The sequence below is a fragment of the Podarcis filfolensis genome, assembly GCF_964270895.1.
Source record: "Podarcis filfolensis genome assembly, chromosome: 15".
In the NCBI taxonomy this organism is placed as follows: Eukaryota; Metazoa; Chordata; class Lepidosauria; order Squamata; family Lacertidae; genus Podarcis; species Podarcis filfolensis.
This window is the reverse complement of record NC_139618.1, coordinates 10,771,472-10,796,886: the sequence shown is the minus strand read 5'-3', so window position 1 is coordinate 10,796,886 and position 25,415 is coordinate 10,771,472. Positions and strand designations below refer to the sequence as shown.

General features: G+C 46.3%; 1 protein-coding gene and 2 long non-coding RNA genes across 6 annotated transcripts in view; 1 reads left to right on the top strand and 2 right to left on the bottom strand.

Moving 5' to 3' along the window:
• AUTS2 (activator of transcription and developmental regulator AUTS2) overlaps nt 1-25,415 on the top strand; it is a 669,531-nt gene that overhangs the window by 52,358 nt on the left and 591,758 nt on the right. The gene's annotated exons all lie outside the window — the stretch shown is intronic.
• LOC310750246 lies at nt 597-24,551 on the bottom strand. The gene is made up of 4 exons (XR_014542017.1): nt 24,394-24,551; nt 5,215-5,266; nt 2,327-2,415; nt 597-968 (listed from the first exon to the last, which is right to left on the bottom strand). It is a non-coding gene; the product is annotated as an uncharacterized lncRNA (long non-coding RNA).
• LOC310750266 lies at nt 18,748-21,882 on the bottom strand. The gene is made up of 2 exons (XR_014542037.1): nt 21,773-21,882; nt 18,748-18,986 (listed from the first exon to the last, which is right to left on the bottom strand). It is a non-coding gene; the product is annotated as an uncharacterized lncRNA (long non-coding RNA).

Sequence of the window (25,415 nt, the reverse complement as noted above, 5' to 3'; positions counted from 1 at the left end):
CGTTTCCGAGCACAATTCAAAGTGTCGGTGTTGACCTTTAAAGCCCTAAACGGCCTTGGCCCAGTATACCTGAAGGAGCGTCTCCACCCCCATCGTTCAGCCGAGACACTGAGCGGTCCAGTGCCAAGGGCCTTCTGGTGGTTCCCTCATTGCGAGAAACAAAGCTACAGGGAACCAGGCAGAGGGCCTTCTCGGTAGTGGCGCCCACCCTGTGGAATGCCCTCCCATCAGATGTCAAAGAGATAAACAACTACCTGACATTCAGAAGACATCTTAAGGCAGCCCTGTTCAGGGAAGTTTTTAATGTGTGACATCTTAGTGTATTTTTGGTCTTTGTGGAAGCCGCCCAGAGTGGCTGGGAAAACCCAGCCAGGAGGGCGGGGTACAAATAATAAATATTATTATTATTATTATTATTATTATTATTATCATCATCATTATTATTATTATCATCATCCTGAAAGTTTGAGGACCACTGCAGTAGGCCCTCCTGGAAGGGTATGTCCTGGGGAGAGCACTGAGGGTAAGAGAGAGAGCCCCCTCTCTGCACCTGAGGTTTCCCCCGAGCCCTGGGAAGTTCCCTCCTTTGATTCAAATTCATTGTGAAAGGACAGCAAAACTGAGCGAGAGCTGTTCTCTGCCTTTAATAACATTGGGCATTGTCATGGAAGTCGCTTAGATCTGTTGTCTGGTTCATGCTATCTGCACAGCCAGCCTTACAAAAGCTTCCTCTTATCTCTGCTTCCCTTTGCCTGAGTGGGTCCTTTGCTTTTTGTTTTGGTGTTTTTTTTCTGTTGCTGAAAGCCTCTCATATGACGGGGGAAACACGCAACTGAAGCATTCTCCACACGCAGCCTTCTATTTTTCTCTGTGGGGTTTACTCTGAGGGCAACTGCTCTGTGGTCAGGGATGAATCCGACAGTCAACAGCATTCTTTGAAATGCAGCGATATGTCTCCAAATGAAGAACTGCAAAATACAAGAGCTGCCAGGAGTCAATAGCAAGGCTGAACTAGCTATCCGTCACATGCTCTCTCTGTCTCTCTCTTTTGACACCGACTTGTCATTGAAGATGTCAGCTGACAGATGAGATGAAAGAAAGTACATAAACATTTATTTTTGGGAAGGGGCTCCTTAAAATTTATCACAGAGGTGTGCATTTTTCCTGAGAGATTTGCTGTTGCATTCCTCCCTCCAAGGCAAACTTTACTGAGTTAAACAAAACAAATGTGATGACAAAATTTCCAAAGCCATTTGCCCTAATACATGCATTTATCATAACAACAAATAGTAAAATAAGCAAATAATTGGGATTATTATCTGCAACTTCACCAAAAAAATATCGACTCACGATGTGCCACATCATGGGTATCTGAATGGTGGTGAGAACAAGAAGCTGAATTTGTTCCTTATATAAATGTGCACTGCGCTGCTTTTCTGTTGGCAGCTTTGCTATGTGATCATCGAAGTCAAACCAAATATTGTAAAATTCACACACAAAAATGGTTTTGCTCTCTAGATTCTGGAAAGGTTTGGCGGGAGCCTCTCTTCAGAAACGTGGTATGGAAAGGAAGTGGGTTTCTGAGAAGCTGACCACTAAAGCAGGCATAGGCAAACTCCAGCCCTCCAGATGTTTGGGACTACAATTCCCATCATCCCTGACCACTGATCCTGTTAGCTAGGGATGATGGGAGTTGTAGTCCCAAACATCTGGAAGGCCGGAGTTTGCCTATGCCTGCACTAAAGTATCACAATTTAGGGGACAAACCCTAAAGGACTTTTCCGGGGAGATTTCATAAGCTGGGTTGTGTTGTTGTTTTTGCTTCTCTTGAGCTTTTCAAATGTCCTCTAATATCTATATATCTATATACATATACACCCACACCCACACACCTGATATTGATTTTGGGAAGGAAAGAAAGAGGTAAGGAAGCAAATGGGTGAAACTCCCAACAATTGAAGTTTGTTTATTAAGATGAATTTATTACTGCTGTAGAATTAGTTGACTCCATCTAACAGTCTAACATTGACTCTGGCTCCTCCTACTGTCTTTCTCCCTGGCTTCTGTCCTACCAGTCCCAATGGACAAAAACCACCATTCCCACCCAATGTTCTCCTGATTTTCACTAGGGACAAGAGAGACTGTTCCTTCTTCCCATTAACTGGAAGCTTCCATCTCACGTTGAGGAGAAATACTTGGCAGAGGATAGGCGGGAGAAGCTACAAAACCCATGCTCCTCAGCTGGAAAAGATGGCACTCATGTTGTGTGTAGGCTTGTGAGGATATTGAGGGGGCAGAAAGTGTCCTCCTACCCCTGTGAACTCACCCTATAGTCAGTTTCTCCCTCCCTCTTCTCAGCATGGGGGGCAGTGCTGGATTGTCAGGAGGGAGATTCAACATGACTAGCAGTCAATCCTAAAAATAAAAAACAGGCTTTCAGCTTAAACCACTGACAACTTGGATATATAAACAACCTCTGCTGCTAATGCTCAAAGATGGATCCACTAACTCTAACGTAGGGGGACCTGTGGGCTTCCAGATGTTGTTGGTGTTGGAAGTGGAGCCGAGATCATTGCGTGTGTCAGAGTGGCATGGTCCTCATTGAGGCTGCACATGCTGTGACTGGCTGTGTAGCTCTATGACAGAATTTCCCCTCTATATGTTTCGTTGACTGTCTCCCTGCTATGTACAGCATAATGGCAACCATTCTCTTCCCCTCCGAGAGAACAACCAAAAGTGAAAGTATGTTACAAAGTATAGTGGTACCTCGGGTTACATACGCTTCAGGTTACAGACTCCGCTAACCCAGAAATAGTAGCTCGGTTTAAGAACTTTGCTTCAGGATGAGAACAGAAATCGTGCTCTGGCGGTGCGGCGGCAGTGGGAGGCCCCATTAGCTAAAGTGGTACCTCAGGTTAAGAACAGTTTCAGGTTAAGAACGGACCTCCGGGATGAATTAAGTACTTAACCCGAGGTACCACTGTACATACATTGGAAGAGAGATAAGGCTGTCTTCCATTCCCACAGTCTTCTCAGACAGGCATGTGATTCACACTAGTCATATTTGCAGCATCGGCTGCATGAAATACTAACAGCCACCACCCAGCAGAAGTGGTGAGCACACAGCAAAGAAGCTGGCAGGAGCAGGAGGCAGATCTGCAGCCTTTTCAAGCTATCCAGAATCTATCACCTTAAGGCAGCAGTTCTCAACCTGTGGGTCCCCAGATGTTGTTGGACTACAACTCCCATCATCCCTCAGCTCTGGCCTTGCTAGCTAGGGGTGATGGGAGTTGTAGTTCAACAACATCTGGGGACCCACAGGTTGAGAAAGGCTGCCTTAAGGCAACCTTGCCTCCTGAGCGGGCTGGCCCTGTTTGGGAGCTTCCACTGTTATGTTTGTTTGTTTGTTCGTTCATTTATTATTACATTTATTCATTTATTAAATTTGCACCTGAAGATTGCAGGGCGATCCACAACAGGAAAATACAAAACGAGAACACCAATGCATTTTCAAAAGCAAAAACAAAGCAAAGCAAATGAAGACGAATCTTCCATCCTCAGCCACCTGGTTGCCTCCCTTTGCCTAACGGTAGGGCCGGGCTGTGCCGATTGTGGCTGACACTTGTGGTTTTGCTAGCCGCGCCTTGGACTCGGTTGCTGTTTACCGCTGTCGTTTTCTGTGAATGATTAATCAGGGAAACCATTTGTAAACTGCGAGCGAACCAGACGTTTGGCTGAGCCCTACAGGGAGCAGAGCTTGTGTAGTTTCCTTTTTGCCTTTTGCAAACGCAGCCATACTCCCAAGACAGTGATGCATTCACATGCTGCTCCCTTTCAGCATTTTGGAGCCCGCTATGGCTCAGTCACTAATGAAAGAGAATAACAATCAAAGTAAATATTTAATGTTTCTGTAATATATATATATATAAAAGCTCACTGTAGGAAAGGGAAAGATAGTGGGATTATTACTTGGGAAGGTCAAGTATGATGTGGCGCTTCAGATGTCTGCCTCTGCATTCATCAGGGCAGAGATGACTCCAAAGATTATAGGAGCTAGAGGAGTCAGTTTAAGGAAGTCCAGTTGCAGAAGCAGGATAGACTTTTCAAAAAGGCAATTAACAAGCAAGGAGTTATAGTCTCCTCCTTTCTGGCCTAATGGGATCCAGTTGTAACTGTGATGGTTGATCAGGGAGTGGGTTGCACTACTTTGGATTACAGGTCTGGTTACTCATCAAGATGCAGGAGAGGGGGGGAGACACACAACGTTTGGAAGCAAAAAGATTCAGCCCTATAAGGGTTTTTGTTGTGTTTTTAAATCATGCAAGGAAAACTATTAGAACTGTGTTCTTGGTTGGCCTTCCGTGTGGATCAATTGACAGCCCTAAAATTGCTGTTTATCTCCTTGAGCAGCCAACTTTGAGAAGGAGAGAACACTATAAAGCGATAGTCCTGAGCTCCTCAGGCATTGGCTTAATTGCTGTGATGTCACAGAGCATTCCAAAAGAAAATGGTTGATCCCATAACTCGCCTAATAAGAGGAGGGGCTGCTAGCTGCTGTGGGGAAGTGGGGGGGGGGTATTAGGATGTGGCAGCCTTGAGGAGTTCAGACGTGGGATGCTTCTCACATCTGCACATTGAATTAAATTGAATGCTGGAAGATTCCGGAAAGGAAATAAGAAAGAAAGCCCTTCTTCATGTAGTGCAAATATAAACTGTGGGGAACTCACTTCCACAGGAGGCAGGGATGGCCACCGACTTGAATAGCTTTAAAAGAAGATTGGACAAATTCACAGCAGCTATGGCTATCAACGTGGGATGCAGCTGGCGCTGTGGGTTAAACCACAGAGCCTAGGACTTGCTGATCAGAAGGTCGGTGGTTTGAATCCCTGCGACGGAGTGAGCTCCCGTTGCTTGGTCCCTGCTCCTGCCAACCTAGCAGTTCGAAAGCACGTAAAAGTGCAAGTAGATAAATAGGAACCACTCCAGCGGGAAGGTAAAGGGTTATGGGTAACGGTAACGGTTTCCGTGCACTGCTCTGGTTTGCCAGAAGTGGCTTAGTCATGCTGGCCACATGACCCGGAAGCCGTACGCCGGCTCCCTCGGCCAATAAAGCGAGATGAGCGCCGCAACCCCAGAGTTGGTCACGACTGGACCTAATGGTCAGGGGTCCCTTTACCTTTACCTTTATCTTTATGGCTATCAACGGCTACTAACCTGATGGCTATGTTCCATCTCCATGTGTTGCAGGAAGTATGTTTCTGAATACCTGAAAATGCAGGAAAGGAGAGTACTGTTGCTTGTGGGCTTCCCATGGGTACCTGACTGACTACTGTAAGAACGTGATGTTTGGACCTGATGGTCCTCTGGCCTGATCCGGCAGGTTGTTCTTATGTTCCCTGGTTTTTCCCTCCAGCGCCAGAAGCAATCTCCAGTATCAGTTTCTGTGACTCATGGGCTGGAGACTGCTTATTGAGCATACATCCTGCTTGTGCTCTTCCCATAAGCATCTGGTGGGCCACTGTGAAAACCAGGGTGGTGTAGCCTTTCACCCCACCGCCATTTTGGAGCCTGCAGCCTTGGCATTCCTGTAACACCACATCCTAGTTTAGAAACTTCCCAGCTCGAGAAACTTCCATTCTTACTGCTGTACCTTTCCACACAGGGAAAGGATGGCGGGCATGCCGTTTGTTTCAGCAAGGTTTGTGATCTTATCCCCATTTTCTGCTCAGCACCCCAGTTACGCCTCGCAAGTTAGGAACTTAATTTTCAACTACAGTAAACAATATTTCAGCCTCGACTGGGTTCAGCAGCGGGGTGCGGGGCGGGAGGAATCTCACAGCTTCTACCACAGTATACTGAAATGGTTTTTCCAGTCTTGTACGTATTCATTTTTAGGAAATAAATTGTTTGATCTGCCTAATCAAAGGAGAAGTGGTGTGTGCAGCTCTGTGAGTAGCAAGGGAGAATACCAAAATAGGTAAGGGGAATTTTTGTTGTTGTAGTTGTAGTGTTGGCCTAGGAGTATGTGCTACTCCTCATCATGTAGAAAGGGCTGGTAGATAACCATTCACTACAGCATTGCTAGATTTATATTTATTTTAAAGCAGCAGAATCCAGAGACAGTTATGACCTCTTCATCAAGAGGTCCCTTTAGCTGACAGAGCAGGGACATACTCTGCCCGTTATTTTTACTTGCAAAAATTACAATCACTCTTAGGAAATGTCAGTCTTCAGAAACATAGGAAGTCAAGATATATTCCACAGGGATGAGGATCTTGTGCCTCCACTTCCCAAGGTTGTTGGAGACTCTTAGCTCCCATCAGACCCATTCAGCCTAGGCAGTGATCAGGGATGGTGGGAGATGTAAGACGACAACAACAACAACAACAACAACAACAACAACAACAACAACAACAAATCTTCAGATTCTGCATTCCTGTCCTGGGTAAGGCACACAGTAACCTGCCTTATGCAAGGTCAGAGTATTTGTCTATCTAGCCTAGCATTGTATAATCTGACCAACAGCAGCTCTCCAGAAGAGAAAGACCTTCCGTACCTTCTACTTCATGGAACTTCCATGCCCACGGACTAATCCTGCCCAACTTCCAGCCCACGGACTAATCCTGACCTTCTAGCAGATTCAGTTTTTAGCTTGTGAGGTTGTTTCCCAAGCCACTCCTGTCCTAATCGTCAGCTGACATCATTTGGAATGTCATCTGATGGGCAGTATGGTGAGGTTACATCCTGTGCTGGCTGTGTCTCCCTGTTTCCTGGAGAGAACAGACACATGCAGCCAAAGCAGCAATAATCCTGTTCAGTTGATTCCATGCAACCATTTTCCCGATTCAGGATGGGGTTTGCATGGGACACCCTGTCAAAACGAAGTGATTGTTTTATTATTATTATCTATTTAAGATTTTTATTAAATTTTCATAACTTTAACCAAGTAATTTCAAATTTATTAGACATTTCTCTTATAATTTGACTTCCCATCTTCCAGTCCATGCTGCTTTTACACCTGTCCCTTTCATATACTGCATAATATCATGCATTTCATCTGAATCCCAGAACCCTCCGAAAACCAAGGAACAGCTTCTGATTGGCTGCAGGAGCTTCCTGCAGCCAATCAGAAGCCACAGAAGCTGCACCGAACATTCGGCTTCCGAAAATTGTTCGAAAACTGGAACACTCACTTCTGGTTTTCAATTGTTAGGGAGCTGAAGTGTTCAGCAACTAACACACGACTGTATTAGCATTTTCTTCTGTTGCTCAGATTTCAAATCCTGCCCTTGATTTCACTTGGTTATGATATTTTTCTCAAATAATCCAAAAAAAGGCTTCCACTCTTCCATAAATTGTCCATCCTGTTGATGTCAAAGGATTGTTGTGTTGGTCCAAAGTTGGCCCGCAAGTCAGTCCTGGTAAAGATCTAGTCCCTGTTTTACTCGGTCCTTTTAACTGGATCTCCCAGCTATCCTCACACCAAGGATCCAAGTCTGCTTCTTTCCCCTCAACTATACCCATTACTGAAGGCTTGCATCCTGCCTTCAGCATGACTTATCCTTTTGGAAGATTCAGGACACATAAAAGAAAGCACCTCCTCACACAGCCCATAGTTAATTCAGGGACTCCCTCCTGCAAGAAGCAGTGATGGCCCCTGTGGCGATCACACAGGGTCCCCGGACGTTTGACGGTCTATTGATCCCTGTGCCACCACTGTGATTGCTTCCCCGCTGCCACCAACCCGTTTCGGGTACACACGGATTCCAGACAGTTGTTAACATTAAACCAAATAAACAAGTTTATTTTATAAGCCTTAACAAATTTATGGTTTCAGGTAATTTTTCTTGTCAGATTCTTTGTCTTAGGTTCGTACTGGCCTGTACCTACCTAATAACTTCTAACTAATTATCCCAACTGTTTATCTGGCTCCTCGTAACAGATTGTCTCACTCTCGCACATCAGCTATTCCAACCCACAGACTCTCAACAACTCTAACTCCTCCCCTTGGGTTCCCACTGGCGAATCACTTCACACTCATTTAACCCTTTCACTATGACCCAGCATGATATCACATAGGAGGGCAAACGCCACAGCCCCCAGCATGGATGGCTTTGAAAGAGGATTGGGCAAATTCATGGCAAAAGATAAGGCTACTAGATGGCCATGCTTTGTCTCTGTAGTCAGACCCTTTGTTTCTTAGCCCTCGTTTCACGAGGAATGAGTGGAGGTATTGTAATATCAGCTAGGCTTGTCTGCTTGCACCCTACAGTGAGAAGGAATATTTGGGGGGGAGGGGGCTGGAAAAAAACCCCAAAGCAGGCCCTGAACCTGAACACTTTTTCTAGGTTATCGTGCCATGGGAAACTCAAAAGAGTATCGATTTTAGAAGGAAATCATGGTGGTGAAATGCACTAGTAATCAATCCATAATGGGGAGGAATCCATAAAACTTTTTCTTTTTTTTACTTGATGTCTGTCTCCAGCTTTGTGTAATGTGATCACTGAAATTACCCCATAAAAGCTTTTATTGATTTTTATAAGTTGTTTCCTCCAGCCCCACAATCTCCCACCGTTACACACATATATACAAGCAGTAACACTGTTTTCTTTCTCCGTATGGCATGTTGCCATTCTGGAATCTCTGAGCAAATATTCATTAATTGTAGCAGTCAAGTGTACGCGGTAAGAAGGAAATTGTTGCGAACGCATCTGATCGTTACAGACGATGTCCTTTGCGTGGGTTTCTTGCTACATTCAGCAGGAAAGAGGAGGTTCGAATGAACGCGACGGAATTTGCTGTTGAGACAAGGCAGCGATTTACCCTCCAAGTATCCCTGTTTTCCAGGGACAGTCCTGGAATAACAGAAGCAATCTCGGTGTCTGATTTGATCCCGGAATGTCCTGGTTTTTCTTTTTCCTCCCCTCCACATCTTGGGAGAACCATTAAAAGTGGTGTGTGTGGGTGGGGGAAAAAGAGCTAGTTCTGTTTACCATAGATTCCGGCGTATAAGACGACTTTTTAACCCCGGAAAAGAGGTTAAAAAGTCGGGGGCATCTTATACGCCAGGTATGGGCGGCGTGGAGCGGAGCCCACCCCCTGCTGCTGTGGCGGCGGCTCCGAAGCAGTGGCGGCGGGCTCCATTCCACGCCGGGAGAGAGCTGCCTGGCGCAGAGCCTGCCCACTGCTGCTTCGGAAGCAGCAGCAGGGGCAGCGGGCTCCACTCCGGGCGGCTTTCTCCCGGCATGGACCTGCCCAGCGTATTAGGTGACTGGGCTTATAAGCCGAACCCCCAAATTGCAGCTGCCAATTTGGGGGGTCGTCTAATACGCCCAGTCGCCTAAGACGCCGGAATCTACGGTATACTGAAAATAAAATTCCTGCACCAAATGAAGGAAATGGTGATGATGGCATTCAAAGCCCTTCCTATAATTTTGAAGGGAAAGGTCACAGATCCACTTTAAATTCTTTAATTGCAATGCTTCAGCAGCCAGCCTTTTCTAAAAAAAGGAAATGTAGGGAGTGTTTATTCCATTATTGTAAATGGAGCCTGACACTGTCTACTGAGAAATTAAGTCCCACTGTACTCAATGGAGCTTACTCCCAGATAACTGGTGGAAGACTGTGCAGCCTTATACTGCACTTAGAAGCATTTTTACTCTGAACTAAGTCCCACTGAGTTCAACAGGATATACTTTCTTGCATGTTCCTGATTATTCTCATAGTTTCTGTTGTTGTTTATACCCCAACTTTTCCCCTGACAGGGACTCAAGGCAGCTCACAGCTAGAATTTTATTTCATTCCATTTATCTGTGGAAGGTGTTGTACAATATCCCTTCCCTCGCACATTTTTCCTTCACAACAATACTGTGGTAGGTTTGGCGGTGAGGTTGGCTTAAGGTGAGAGATGTCTATGTGTATAAGACGTCTATGTGTACGGTGAGATCAAATGCGTGAGAAGCTTCCCGATGTACAATAAAATGTCCCTATTTCATCGGAGAAATGTCGGAGGGTATGCAGTAAGGAAGTTGTCGTTGTTATCCTTATTTGATTTCTTACCATTTATTTGATTTCTTCGCCATAAGGTCCCAGGGTGGGTTTTACAGTGTTTTACAATTCAATATTAAAAATGGCTCAGAACTCATTACAGTCACAGGAAACAGGGGAGGCCCTGAAAAATATACAACTCTTGTATCATACTCCAGGCTAAAGAGATGCATCCTCAGTGCTCATTGAAATGGGGCAGCTGCCCTCTTACTGTCCTTCAAATGGAAAGACACCCACCCTTACTCATTTTGCAAATGAATGGGGACTTCCTGCCCCCTCCCCCTCGCAGCTGAGCTCCAATCACCGCCGTGCCAATTCCCCCACTACGTGATTTATGGCGGTTCAGATAACCCTTCCTCAACCTAACACAAGGCTGGCCCTCCAGTTCCTGAGCGAACCAGCAATCTTTAATGGATCTAATTTCTTCTGTGGCTGCTGGAGTAATAAAAATGTTCTGCAGATGGAACGCTCCCTTGGAGCTTGGAAGGCTTCCATTCTTTTTATTGAAAGCTCCAGGCACAGCGCAGCGATGTGAAAACCTAACCCGCAACATCCCGTGGCTCTTCAGATAGATCAGAGATTGCCGACAAAAGGATGGAATAAGGCAAGTAAGCAGTTCCAGGTGCCATCAGAGGGGATGGCCCACAGCTCAGTGACAAAGCAGAGGGCACCTCCGGTTAAGAAGACCAGGAAGCAAGTGATGGGGAAGACCTTGGCTGTAGACTGTCCTGTTCATACTGGGCCTCTCACAGAGGACTTGCCAGCAGGGGAGGAGCAAGGTGGGGGTGGTCCGCCCTGGGTGTCATCCCCAAGGAGGGGTGACATTCGGCCCGCAGCCTGCCCATGACTCCCGCCTACCAGTAGTTGCGTCACTTCTTGCTGCTTTGTTTTGACAGCCCTGTGGTCCCAGGCTGCTGGAGGAGGCATTTAGGCAGGCAGGGAGAGGGCAGGAAGGAGGCAGGTGAGCAAACAAGCAGAGGGTGGAGGGAAGGAGAGAAGCAGAAGCTCTCTCAGCTCAGGACCCAAACTCTACAACCCCCCAAAAGATCAACAACTCCTGGCAATGACAATGGGTAGATCACAGCCAGTCCTTTGATACTGTGAGTAGATTGCAGTCTCTTAGAAGTCCAACTAGATGTGTGTGTGGGGGGGTGTGTGACAAGAAATTTTTCGCACCGGGTCCCACCTGACCTTGCTACGCCACTGCTTGCCGGCACTGACTTCAATGGGGCAACAACCAAAGAAGTATCTAGGGCTGGCCCAACGTCAGAGTCCAAGCAAGCAGAGTTCCCAACAAAGGGTCATGTGAGAGGCAAAGTCAAAGCAGTTCAAGGTTAGGGTCAGAGCTAGCAGAAGTCATAACAAGGGTCAGGCAAGAGGCAGGGTCAGGTCATAGCAGTCCGTGGTTAGGCTTCTAGTCCCACCTGCCTTAATGAAGGCAGCCCTCACGACAGCGGGGGATTGTCGGCGAACGAAAAACAAGGATGACAGAGGGTAAATCATCCTTGCAAATTCCCCCCAGGGACGGAGTGAATGGGATTTACTCGCAGTTCGTTTCAGTACCTGGCTCTTGCTCCAGCATGAAATGTGGGAGGCTGGGAGGCGCTGAATGCAAAAACACTTTGCCTGGCGAAAACCCTCCTGTGCAGAGGTTCTCCATTCAATTGGATCTTTAATGGGTAGAAGAAGAAGAAGTATGTACACCACCTTGAGCTCCTTGGAGGAAAGGTGGAATATAAATTAAACAATCACATTACATTACATTATATTAAATAAATAAAGGTTCTACTTTTCCCATTGGTTGGGACCAGAGACACCAGGTTGCCCTCAAGATTGAGGGGGCATCTAGAGGAGACTGAGAACTCTGGAGGAGCCGGCCACTGATGCTGCTGTGGTGTCATGAGCATGACACATGCGTGATGCACACAAGGCCCCCCTCTAATAAATATTCAGGGGGTGAAGACACCTCAGCCCCCTAGAGTTGGCACCCCTGTTTGGGACCCCTTTGGCCTCAATGTTACAGGCTGAATCGAAGTAAGCCAACCTAATTTAACAACTTAAAACTACATAAGAGAGGCAATAAAGTCCAAGAAGGAAATACAAAATGGTAGCATTCAAAGTTATACGGGTGGGGGCCACTCTTCCTAAACAATGTGCCATAGGAGCGCACTACAATTAGCTTGCATACATTGTATGGTAGGCTTGTCTCCCAGCTCTCACCCGGCTCTCGTCTCAGCCATTTCCCCATCACTCATCTGGAGAGTTAAAGATGCTCAGTCCTTCTTCAAGCTCCATCACAGTTCAGAAACGGCAGGTGATCTGAGCAGATTGGAACAGCCTCCTTCCTTATGCTCAAGCCGTTGATGCTCCACAGAGACGCGGTGTATTGCATGCAAGCTCAACTCTCCCGCAAGAGTTTCTCTTCCAGTTTTCCGCAGCCTGCCTTAGTTGGCTCCCACGGTTTCTCCCCTGCAGCAATACATGACAGGGATCAGGTCCTCATTCCAAGTGTCCCAGGCAAGGCAGGTGGGAAACTCTTACTGCTTGGAGGTTAATGATATGCACGTTAAGTATCTGTTGAGGAGAGAGAGCTCTTCTCCCGTTAAGAATAGCAGGAGTGGAGGAGGGGGTAATTCCAATCAGCACCAAAGCAGGAGCGAAAAGTTAGAAGTCCCCCACCTTCACCCCACTCTGCTATGGTCCTAACCCATCCACCACATGCCAGCTATTTGTTTAAAAATAAACGAAGCATTCTAGGGCAGAATACACCACAAGCACAGTGTCTACTTTGACCCTTTAGACATGCTCTTTGGAAATAATTAACCTAGTTTGTACTGGGGGGGGGGTGCCTCTAGAGCACTGCAAGTTTTTGCAGAGAAGGATGCAACAAAGAGCTGCTATATTTATTTTAACTGTACATGGAAGATGGATGTTCCCTGGCCTTAATTGCACTTTGAGATCATGACCTGCTTTCTGTTGCAGCGTGTGTCTGTTTCGCTAATAAATTCATGCCACTTTTGAATATTGCAGCTCTTTATTCTGAGGTTTCCTGATGGCAGTGGCGGTTGGTGCCCATTGAGTACTGATGGGGCAGAAGTCGGGGAGCCCAACAGTAGGTGGCGCCAGAGCCTATGACAGGCAGAGTCAACTCATCCTAGTTTTGACCTCATCCTCCTCCCTGGTGAGATGCTGGCAGCCAGCGCCACCTGCTGGACTGGTCATTCTTCAGAAGGCAGGCAGGTGCTTACTGGCTGAGGAAAGGCCGAGATTGATGGATCAATGCTCCACTAGTCTCAAGTTTGGGGTGGATGATGTTGTCCCATCACCAGTGTTGTAGTGAAAAGCTAGCTGGCTACTGTACCTGGAAGGACGTGTCGTGTGGTCTTTGTCTCAGGCAACAAAACATCTTGGGTGCAGTTGGAGCCCATAACTGCCAGCCTGGATTGTGGTAAAACTCAATGCAGATTGATGTTTGATCTTGTGGGACTTATGCTTATAGTTTCTGGATCTATCTATCTATCATCTATCTATCTTCTATCTATCTATCATCTATCTATCTCATAGAGGCTGTGCCTCTGCGTATCTTGCATGCCAGCCTCCTTGCTTTTCTTCCTCCAGATCAACCCCTAGAGCAGAGTTTTCCCAACTTATTTGACCTACCGCCCCCCTTTCAGAAAAAAAGCCCAGTGCCCCCATGGAAATCAACCTTCTTTAAGCGAACAAAGATGCAGTGATAAATTTGTGTTCTTTTTTATCTATCTATATTTCCACCTACGTCCTACAACATAGTAAAGAAAGAGGTTGTTGTAAATAAGACATCGGGAAGCTTGAAATTATAAAATTATTTATTAAAACCTGCCGGCTCAGTCCAATCCGCCCCAGGGACAGGGCTGGCGTCGCAGCTCACCGGCCATTGGCCAAATAGGCAGGCAAGCTGCAATCTATTTCCCGGGCCTGGGTGAAGCCAGAAAAGGGTTCACCCAATCTCATGAATACCCCTTGCCTCCAGCATGAATGCTGGATCCAGGGGAGGTGTCGTCGCCATCCCAAAACAGCTCCTTACCTAGCGGTAAGCATAGTTACACAACAGATGAAACATGCCCAAACTGTTTTTTGAAATTTTCTTCTCTTCTTTCTTTATGGTTCCACTGCTCCCTTATTTTTATTCAGTGCCCCCCATTGCACCCAAGGCTATTACCGCCCCCTGGATCAGTCCAGTGCCCCTAGGGGGCGGTATCACCCACTGCCCTAGAGCTTTACCTCCCCACCCCATGAAACTACCAAGCTCGCTTTTCAGCTTCCCAACTCCATTTCTTCATGTTGATTCAGGATTCAGATGAGGCACTGCAAACCCTCCCCTGGGGGCTGCGTTCTGACTTCCTGCAAGTCTACAAGATTGTGAAGTAGGGTCTTCCAATGAGGGCTGTGAGACGACAACTTTATGTATACTGTATAGGAATGTATATACAGATATATTTCAGAAGGGAGGAAAAAAGAGAGTCTAGTCTCTTAATAAATACTTCCAGGCTACAGCTGGAGCTTTCCGATTCCCTTCAGGAATTTAAACCACTTTCTTTGAGATGATAAAACGCCATTATCCCTATGAATAATGACGCTAAGCCCTTATGCATCGCTATTTCATCAGTGGGATGTCAAAGCAATTTAACAATCGTTATCTTTCGAAGGATACACCCAAACAGTAGCTTCCACCGCTCCTGGCTGGGCTCTGCAGAACTCAAGCAGAGCAGCTCAAAATGTCTTGAGGGAACATACAGCTTATTGCAGGCTGGGGCTTAAGCCAGCTTCAGCCAGAGCCAGCTATGGGGAAAAGTGAGAGCCTCCTTTAGCTGATTGGTGCACCCAAGGCTCCCCAGTGCTGCAACTGTCTCCAGTTAAGCCTTACCAGTGAGGTGGGGACACCGATGTAGGTTGGGGGCCAGTTGGGAGTTTCCTGAGAGACCCCACAAATGTAAGTCCTTTTCAGGTGTGCACATTGAGTGTAAGCTAAACACATGAGGGGGTGTGCTCTAGTTATCTCCTGCTTGGACTACTGCAATGTGCTCTATGTGGGGCTACCCTTGAAGGTGACCCAGAAACTACAACTAATCCAGAATGCAGCAGCTAGACTGGTGACTGGGAGTGGCTGCCGAGACCATATAACACCGGTCTTGAAAGACCTACATTGGCCCCCAGTACGTTTCCGAGCATAATTCAAAGTGTTGGTGCTGATCTTTAAAGCCCTAAATGGCCTTGGCCCAGTGTACCTGAAGGAGCATCTCCACGCCCATCTTTCAGCCCAGAAACTGAGGTGAAGTGAGGTTACAGTGAACCATGTAGAGAGCCTTCTGGGTAGTGGCACCCGCCCTGTGGAATGCCCTCCCATCAGATGTCAAAGAAATAAGCAACTACCTGACAAATGTCAAAGACATTTGAAGGCAGCCCTGTTTAGGGAAGTTTTTAATGTTTGATGTTTTACTGTGTTTTTAATTTTCTGTTGGGAGCTGCCCAGAGTGGCTGGGATAACCTAGGCAGATGGGTGGGGTATAAATGAATTATTATTATTATTATTATTATTATTATTATTATTATTATTAAGTCCAATCATTGTAGCTCAACACTGATTCATAGAGGCTTTCCAGTGTTTCAGGCAAGGGACATTGTCGGCCCTCCCTGGAGAAGTCAAGAATTGGACCTGAGGCCCTTTTCATGCAAAATAGATGCTCTGCTCCAAGGGCCAGCCCAAAGCATTTTGGCAAGCTGCAAGATGGTACCACCCCCACCACAGAAGAAGGGCTGAGTGAAGATCTACATCAGGATCAAGGAGGGCAGGATACAGATCTATGTAGGGAACAAGGCTTGGAGGTGACCAGCAGCACCTCCTATTCTCCTAAAGACTACTGTAGAGGTGGCACTGGGAGGGGGGAGTGTGGCTAAGGGAGCGGCAGATCCCGTCTCCAAGAAGTGCCCTGCGGCTGTCACTGTTGCTGCAGCACCATCCACAGGCGATGCATTCCTTGGAGGCCAGATCTGCTGCCCCTGTGGATCTTTTAATTCTGAATCGAGTTCAGCATCCTGTTCTCACTGTGGCCAACTTATGGGAAGCATGCAAGTGTCACCTGAGTGCAACAGCCATTTCAAACTCTCCAGGTGTCTCTATTTTCCAGGGAAACCCCGGATTTACAGAAGCTGTCCTGGTTTCTGATTTGATTCTAGAATGTCCCACTTTTCCTTAGGATGTCCCCATTTTCATTCAAGAAATGTTGGAGGGTATGGAGTTATCTGACACGCCCCCCCCCCCCGAGCCAAGGAGGTAAATAACTATACAACCTTTAGAAGACATCTGAAGGCAGTCCTGTATAGTTTTAATGTTTAATGTTTTATTATGTTTTTATATATGTTGGAAGCTGCCCAGAGTGGTTGGGACAATCCACTCAGATGGGCAAAGTCTGAACAATAATAAAATTATTATTATTATGGAGAAATAGGATATCCCTATTTTCATCAGAGAAATGTTGGAGGGTATGCCATTTCCCCATTTGTTATTCATGGTATTCAGAAGTGTATTGACACAGTGGAGGTAGAGAGTAGCCATCAGGGTTAGCAGCCATTGATAACTTTATCCTCCATGAATTTGTCTACAGTGGTACCTTGGGTTACAGATGCTTTGGGTTACAAACTCCGCTAACCAGAAAGTGGTTGCTCCAGGTTAAGAACTTTGCCCCAGGTTAAGAATGGAAATTGCGCGCCAGTGGCACAGCGGCAGCAGGAGGCCCCATTAGCAAAAGTGGGCCTCAGGTTAAGAACCATTTCAGGTTAAGAACGGACCTCCGGAACGAATTAAGTTCTTAATCCGAGGTACCGCTGTAATCCTCTTTTCAATGCATCCAAGTTGGTGGACATCATCGCCTCCTGTGGCCATTCTTACTCATGATCTGCCCACCATACTTCTGTTGATGCATGCTGGAAATGCAGTTCTGTCTTCTCACTTGCTGCATCGCACAGCTGACTCATCATTTATATAATTTCATCAAGACTTATTTTCCATGTGGTGTTTTATTGACGCACACATGGATTTATGCGGATCTGTAAAGCACAAGCGGAAGGATGAGTCACTGACCAACAATATGTGAAAACGGCAAGCCAGTCACTGCTTCAGCACGGAATAAGAATTAAGTTTGGCCCAACAGGCTCTGAATTAGCAAATCTTTTAATGGGATTGATTGATACCTGTGCAAGTGTGTGAAATAACTGTTCAGAAAATCTTACACAGGTGCAAAATCATCATCATCACCACCTTGTCTGCTTTTGCAAATAAGCTTCCTGAACTTGCAATGTCTTGCTACACCAAAGTGGAATATCTCTGAGCTTTGTTGGACTCTCTAGCTGCAAATAGATAAGAACCATGCAAAAAGGATGGAGTGCCAAACAAAACTGGGACAAGCAGCCCTGATTCTCTACTGTATCAGAGGAAATGGACCCATCAGGGCTGGGCAGGAGACAGGGCTGCAGGTTGGGGCAGGGTGAAACAGGGGCAGTGAAACCAGCCAGTGATTAAGAGTCCCATGCTGAGACTGAGTCCCAAGCTCTGCTGACTGAGCTATCCCTCGGAACACCAGTTCCTGGGAACTTTATTGAAACAGAGTCACATATCTCTGTTTCTGAAAGCAGTATTAGGGAAGGAGGACAAACGTGTTTGGTCTGCATTTTAAAATGTGCAGGACAAATTTGATTGTCCCAGGTTCACATAAGGATTGCAATCTAATTGATCAAATTACTTATTTCTCCAAATTCCATGATGCAGTTTCAGGGTTTGCTCTTAAAATGTACCCAGTAATGCATTTTTAAAAATGTGTATTTTAGGGGGAAATAATAATGGAAAGCATACGAAAATGCATATTTAGGGGGAAGACTGGGCAAAGAAGGCGACTTAAACAGAATTGTGTGTGTGTTTTAATCTGCAAAAAAAAGAGGGGGGTAGGATGGGCCTGCAAGTGAGCACATATGAAGGTGATATGGAATGGAAACATATATGATCGGTCTTTCCTAATACGGAACCTTTGTTTCTTGACAAATACTGCTGTTTGATGTGGTTCCTTCTTAAGCCAGCTTCAGCCTGGCTAGAAATATAAATATTGACAAGTGATGTGCATAGGTGCCAACTCCCAGGGCCCTGGGTGCCCGAGCACCCACAAAATTCCCAGTGAAGAGGCTGGGCACCCACAAATTTCGGTGCCAGGTCCATTCACGCTCACTGGCACCCACTGCAACAGGCACCCAGAAGATTAAACTGATGGGGACAAGAAGCTGGAAATCCAGGACTAGCTCCAGATCAGTAAGGATGGTCGGGGCATTTGAATGTAACAAATGGATGGAAATTCATCAGGAAAAGCTCCCTGTGGCATCTGCGTTCTGTGACTTGCAAAACTGTACCTGTGGGATTTCTGCCTGTCTTTACAATAATTGAGGCAAAACAGAGCCCTGCCACACAGGGAGATGGTGATGCAGAAAGTCCCTGGTGCTCTTAAATTGCAGGTGGTTTCTGTATAACAATTAGCAGCAAATATTGAGCATTTGATGGAGGGCAGGGCAAGGGCTTGTCAAAAATAATTCCTTCCTCCCGCCCTCTCTTCCCCCTCCCTCTCCCCACCTCCCTGTTTCATTTTCCCCAAAGGCTGGCTAATGCAAAACAGACCTGACAGCTTCACGTTTTGCTAACAAAGCATTATTTGCTGAATCTGTGCATAAGCTTATTTTCTTTCTTTTGCCATGTCCATTAAAACCAGAGTCTGGCAGGCAGGCACATCATGTGCTTCGTCCCAAAGAGAGTTGCTTGATTGGATTTCAGCTGTTTGCCCTCCTGTGGTCCGCAGGGCACGCACTGAATGAGAGCTAAGCAGCTTGCATAGCAGATGCCTCTGGGTGGGATGGAAAGGGACAGGCTGTGTGTGTGTGTGTGTGTGTGTGTGAGAGAGAGAGAGAGAGAGAGAGAGAGAGAGAGAGAGAGAGAGAGAGAGAGAGAATATGTTGGACCACGGCAAATAATAAGAAGCTTTAATTCCTGACGTTTTAAACTTGGTGGTAAACATACACCAGTTTGATAGCCAGTGTGGTGCCATGATTTAGAGTGTTGGGCTTGGACCTGGGAGACCAGAGTTGAAATCTACACTCAGCCATGAAATTCACTGGGTGACCTTTTAATTATATTTATTTCATAATTTTTTTGGGGGGGGGGAGCTCAAAACGGTTTACAAAAATATACAGAGTCTCATAGTTTACTTTGTAATGCAGCAATTGTTATTCAGCCATCCATTCAATTTATATATACCCCAACTCCTCCTCCTGAAGAAGCCCCGGGCAGCAGACACACCATATCAACAGAAGTATAGTGTCCAGATCAAGGGAAGTAATAGTCCCATTGTATTCTGCCTTGGTCAGACCCCATCTGTAATGCTGTGTCCAGTTCTGGGCCACCAGTGTTGAAGAAGGGTGTTGACAAGCTGGAAGGTGTGCAGAGGACAGCGAACAAGATGACCAAGGGTCTGGAAACCAAGCCTGATGAGGAATGGTTGAGGGAGCTGGGTATGTTTAGCCTGGAAAAAGAGGAGATTGAGAGGAGATATGATGGCCAACTTCAAATATCTAAAGGGCTATCACACAGAAGATGGAGCAAGCTTGTTCTCTCCTGCTCCAGAGAGGAGAACCTGAATCAATGGATTCAAGCTACAAGAAAGGAGATTTCAATTAAACATTAGGATGAACTTCCTGACAATAAGAGCTGTTCGATAGTGGAACGGACTGTCTGTGAACTCTTCTTCCTTGGAGGTTTTCAAGTGAGGTTGGGTGGCCATCTGCCAGGGATTCTTTAGCTGTGATTTCTGCTTTGCAGTGGGGTTGACCTAGACGACCCTTTGGGTAACCTTGTAACTATAGCTGTTAGTAACGTCTCTTAAATACCAGACAAGAGAGAAGAATCCCAATCACTTTACTGCGCAATTTGAACAAAAATGGTATACTGTGGTACCTTGGTTCTCAAACGCCTTGGTACTCAAATGACTTGGAACCCAAACGCTGCAAACCTGGAAGTAAGTGTTCCAGTTTGCAATCTATTTTTGGAAGCTGAAAATGCTCTGTTTTGAGTGTTATGCTTCCGATTTGAGTGCCACACTTCCGTTTTGAGTGTTTACGCTGAGGCCTGTCTATTTTTGCTATTTATTTTGCATTTTTGTTTTTGTGGCTTTTTTGTTTAGTTTTTGTGACTGTGTGGAACCCAGTTCAGCTACTGACTGATTGATTGTGTGACTGCAGTACATTGTTTATTGCTTTCATTTTATGGGTCAATGGTCTTGTTAGATAGTAAAATTCATGTTAAATTGCTATTTTAGGGGTTGTTTTTAAAAGCCTGGAATGGAATAATCTGCTTTGTATTACTTTTGATGGGAAAGCACACCTTGGTTTTGGAACGCTTTGGTTTTGGAATGGACTTCTGGAATGGTTTTAGTTTGAGAACCAAGGTACCACTGTATAATGTGAGGAGAAAGAAAGCAGAGAGCTTTTGCCTTTTTTTGTTCGGGCCATGCACAGCATGGGGAGACATTCAGCCAAACACCCAGAGGAAATACTGCCTCCAAACTAAACAGCCAAGATGCTACATCACCAGAGATCATGCCACTCAGCCTGGTTGCTAAGCTGCACCTCCCTCCTCCCTTGGTAAGAGAATTAACCCCTAAGTTGCAAACTGAATGATCTCTTCTGCTGCACTTCTAACAATAGCTCCCTGCTCATTCCGGATTCTCCATTAAGGGATGTGCAGAGTATATATAGTTGCATTGTCGCTCAAGAGGTTTAATGCCTTTGTGCTTTTGCTCAGCCATTATAATGCTGCATGCAGCTGCTATTGCCGTCTGCTCTCAGTACAGTGTCATTCACATTCCTCCCCTTGCCTTTTCATAGCAGGAGCCCTTGCTGTTTTTCAACTGACAAGCGGGTTTGATATAAAACTGTCTTAGATTAGAATGACACTGAGCTGGAATAGATGATATGTCTGATCCAGCCTGTGCCACAGGCAGCGAGGCACACACACCTCCCCCCTCATATTTCTACCCTACCTCTGATGTCCCTGAATGCTGACACCAGGGCACATATTCCTTTATACCTTAAGCATGCAAAATCCAGTGTGCATGTACTCCTATCTTGTCTATTGCAATCCTATCTCCTACATGCTTACCAGGATGTCAGTTCTGCAGAATTCAATGCAAATTCCCATACCCTCCAACATTTATTTCTCCAATGAAAATAGGGATATTCTATTCTATTCTATTCTATTCTATTCTATTCTATTCTATTCTATTCTTTATACCCTGCTCATCTGAGTTGCCCCAGCCACTCTGGGCAGCTTCCAACATATATAAAAACATAATAGAACATTAAAAAAACCTTCCCTATACAGGGCTGCCTTCAGATGTCTTCTAAAGGTGGTATAGTTACTTCTCTCCCTGGCTCGGGGGATCGCATAACTCCATACCGTCCAACACTTCTCAGATGACGATAGGGACATCCTAAGGAAAACCAGGGCATTCTGGGATCAAATCAGATATCATAGTGCTTTAAATGTATGTTGTGAATGTGGCCTACATATAAGGTGTTATAGCCAAGGGTAGCCCTACTCAGTGTAGATCCATTGCAGGCAATGGGTTTGACTGGTGCAAATTTTGGTGGATCTACTCACCTTAATTGGATACAACCATTTGAGCTTTTTTGTCTGTTTCAGATTGCTAGAATTTCACTGGGATGTATCTCTACCGCACCCACAAACATCTCTGGTTCACCAGCCATTCTCTTTTGTGTTCCTAAATATTTTCATAGAATATGAGAACCCAGATTTCACTTAAAGCAATATTTTCTGTGGAACAATTTGCGCTGAATATTTTGGCCTGTGTGTTTTGGCTTGTGCACTGGATGTGATTAAGCTCTTTCTGCCACTTAATGAGTGTGAACTGGTTCCTGCGACGAACACTTTTTAAAACGCTGACCTGTATAATAGCTAATTGCCATGGAGAGGGGGGGGGAAACCCCTGAACATTATATTAATTATAAAGTCTCTTCTGTGAGCCACTAAGATTTGTCCTTGGAAAGGCTTATTAAAAATTGAATTAGCAGCAGATAATGTGCTGCTTCTCTATGCAAACTTATAATTGGGGAGATCTTAAATAGCATCCTCTTACAAGTGGGAGCTGCAATAAAATATTGTGGTTTGGAAAGTTCCTGCTCAGTGTTCTCAGTGTTGTCCTCCAGGACTCTCCGTTTTACACCTCACCCTCTGCCAGGGCCCACCCAAGTTGTGTTGCCTCTTGAGGCAAATGAGAAAATGGCACCCATTCCTCCTCCTCTGTCCCTCCTGCCACCACCTGAGACAGCTGGAGGCAGCCTGGTGCCCTGAAAGAGGCCGGAGAGGAATGGGAGGCTGTGGAAGAAGAAGGGGGCAGGGTCAGCAGTAAGGGCAGGAGATGGTGAGCAGTACTGTCATCGACTGGCTGGAGGCAGAGGAATGGTGGAAGGAACCAGCTGAGAACCAAAGGAGGAAGGCTCAGAGCCCAGGGAATGGTGGTGGGATGACGATGAGTGGCCAGAGGGAAAAGAGAGAGAAGACTGAGAGGAGGGGGTGTCGGAAGCTGAAGAGATTACAGGGTTTAGTGAGCAGGAAGAGGCTGTGGCAGAGAGCAGTCTAGAAGCAGAGGCTGAAGCTGAAGCAGGAGGTCAAGAGGAAGGAGGTGAAGAGACAAGGGTGCCTTCCCCTCCTGCTGAAACATGCTCCTTTTGCCTCCTGACTCCCAGAACCAGGAGAGAAGGAGACATAGATGGCTGTGGGGATATGTAGTCTTAGCAACTGATTTCATGAAGGGAACGAGCTTCTGTGCTCTTTAGGCCTGATACTCAGCCAAGTCTGTGAAGACGTGTGTTTTTGCTAATAAAAAGTTAACTCCAACAATTGAGATATTTACTGGCCAGCTCACTCTGTGGCAGGTACATACCTCGGGGGCATGGATCTGCCACCTCTCCTAGCAGTCCCCAGTCCGCCACCTGGGGCAACTGCCTCACCATGCCTCAAGGGCCGCCTCTGCCTCCTGCCCACTCTGTCAGTATCCCATGGCCATTGAACATGCTCAGGACTCATTTTGGTGCGATCCGCAGCTTAGGATTTTCCCCCTTAAAGAACATAAAAACATAAGATGAGCCTGCTGGGTCAGGCCAATGCTTCATCCACTCCTTCTGTCCCAGTGGCCAATCAGATGCCCCGATGGGGAGCCTGCGCATGAGCGCAACAATGCTCTGCACATGGGCGGTTTCCAGCAGCTAGCATTCAGTAGCATTACTGGTCATTGTGGCCAGTAGGTAGCCCTATTCTCCATGAAATAAATGTGTGTGTGTGTGTGTGTGTGTGAGAGAGAGAGAGAGAGAGAGAGAGAGAGAGAGAGAGAACAAATAACTAGTATTGGAAAAACAAATACCTAGTATTGAGGCTAGGGGAGAATCCGATTGCCTCATGACCATCAGGAACTTCTAAAATCCTTCTTATTTATTAATATTATTATTTATGAAATTTATATACCACCCGTCCTCCGAGGATCACAGGGTAAGTTACAGTATAAGTCCACAAAAGAATGCATAACATAATAACAAAAAGCGAAAAACAGTAACTCCCTCCCCTGCCCCAGTTTCAAAGGCCATAGATTGTTTCATTAGCCAAAGGCAAAAGGACTGTGATTCACATGTCGGTTAAAAGGAGAACTCTTCTTGGGGAGGGGGAGCTGCTGTGTAAAGTACCAGAATGGAATTTGAATCAGTGGCACGGAGTGTCTCTAGTTAATTTATGAGAAGTCTGAAGGAAGATTAAAATCTGACTTGACGCTGATTCAGTATTCATTTTGAGAATCCCCCAGGAGGCTTTTCTCTTAGTCTGATCATACAGCCCATTGTTGCATATTACACTTTCATTAGCAAGTGACGTAGGGGGGCCATCCTGACACGTTTGTGAGCCCAGGGGGTGGAGGGATGACCATGGAGATTAACTGTTTGAAAAGGCACACACACTTCTCCAGAGACAGGAAATGAAGATCCTGGTTGGTATTTGAGCCAAAAATGAAGGTTTCGCTGTCAGACCCCTCAATTATTTGGGACATCCCGAATTGGCAGAAGATGGCCCTGCTTTTCCTCCCAATCCCAAATGTCCCAGTTTTGCTCCCCCGCACTGGTCGCAGCAGAGCGAGGGAGCAAAAGACGGGCATTTTTTTTTAGTTCTGCTGTGGCGTGAGTCCAGAAACAGGACCAAAAAACGGAATAAAAACTTACCTTGACCTCCTCTTCCGGAAGTTTGTCTGCAGTGCCGGAAGGCGGTGGCAGAGGCAGGTCCAGTCTGTGCCACATCAGGAGACGTGCAGGCCGGGGTAAGCTTGGGTCAGGAGATGCAGTGCATACTGGGCCGGCCTTCTGGCAAGCCGCACCAGACCATGCCACTTCTCCCGAAGGAAATCAGAGGTTGCCACCATTTTTGGTAGTAGTTAGGTGTACACCATAATGTGATGTCACAGAAGATGAGTGCCACCCTGCCCTGGTCTTCTGCGACATCACATTATGGTGTACACCTAACTACTACCAAAAATGGCAGCAACCTCTGGTTTCCTGCAATATTAAATGCAGCTCATGAGTGATGTTGGGGTGTTTTACTTCTCCCAAAGGGGCACAGACCTGGCGTGCCTGCCAGAAGGTTGGCCCGACCTGCGTTGTATCTCCTGAGGCTGTGAAGGCTGACGCTGGCCTATGGAGGGCTGACTTAACCTTCCAGAAGGAGCGGCAGCCGATGCTCCCACAGGCTGTGGAGGAGGGTGACTGGAGAAATGTAGGTGGAGGGGAGGGAGGGGTGAGAGAGGAAGTGTCAGCATCAGGGGGGATGGACAGGGTCAGTGGGGTGGCGGTGGGGTGTTCCAAAATGCCCTCCCAAAGTATTGGGGGGGGTATGCACTGTATTTAGAAAGGGGGGGGGAGTCAGGGTGATTTGTTATTCCAGGATAAACATTACTGCAGCCTCACTCATCAGATAAAATGATCAGGAGCAGAGGTCAGTTTCAATTCCTCTCAGGAAGAAAAAGAGTGGCGCTCCTGCAAAATGGAGAGGAAATTACAATTTTAGCAATTGCTGGTTTTTGTTTTTACAGTCATACCTCGGGTTGCGAACGCTGCAGGTTGCGTGTTTTCAGGTTGTGGACCGCACCTAACCCGGAGGTCCTGGAACGCATTACTTCCGGGTTTTAGCGCTCACACATGTGCAGAGCCACCGAATCACATCATGCACATGCGCAGACACAGTGCTTCAG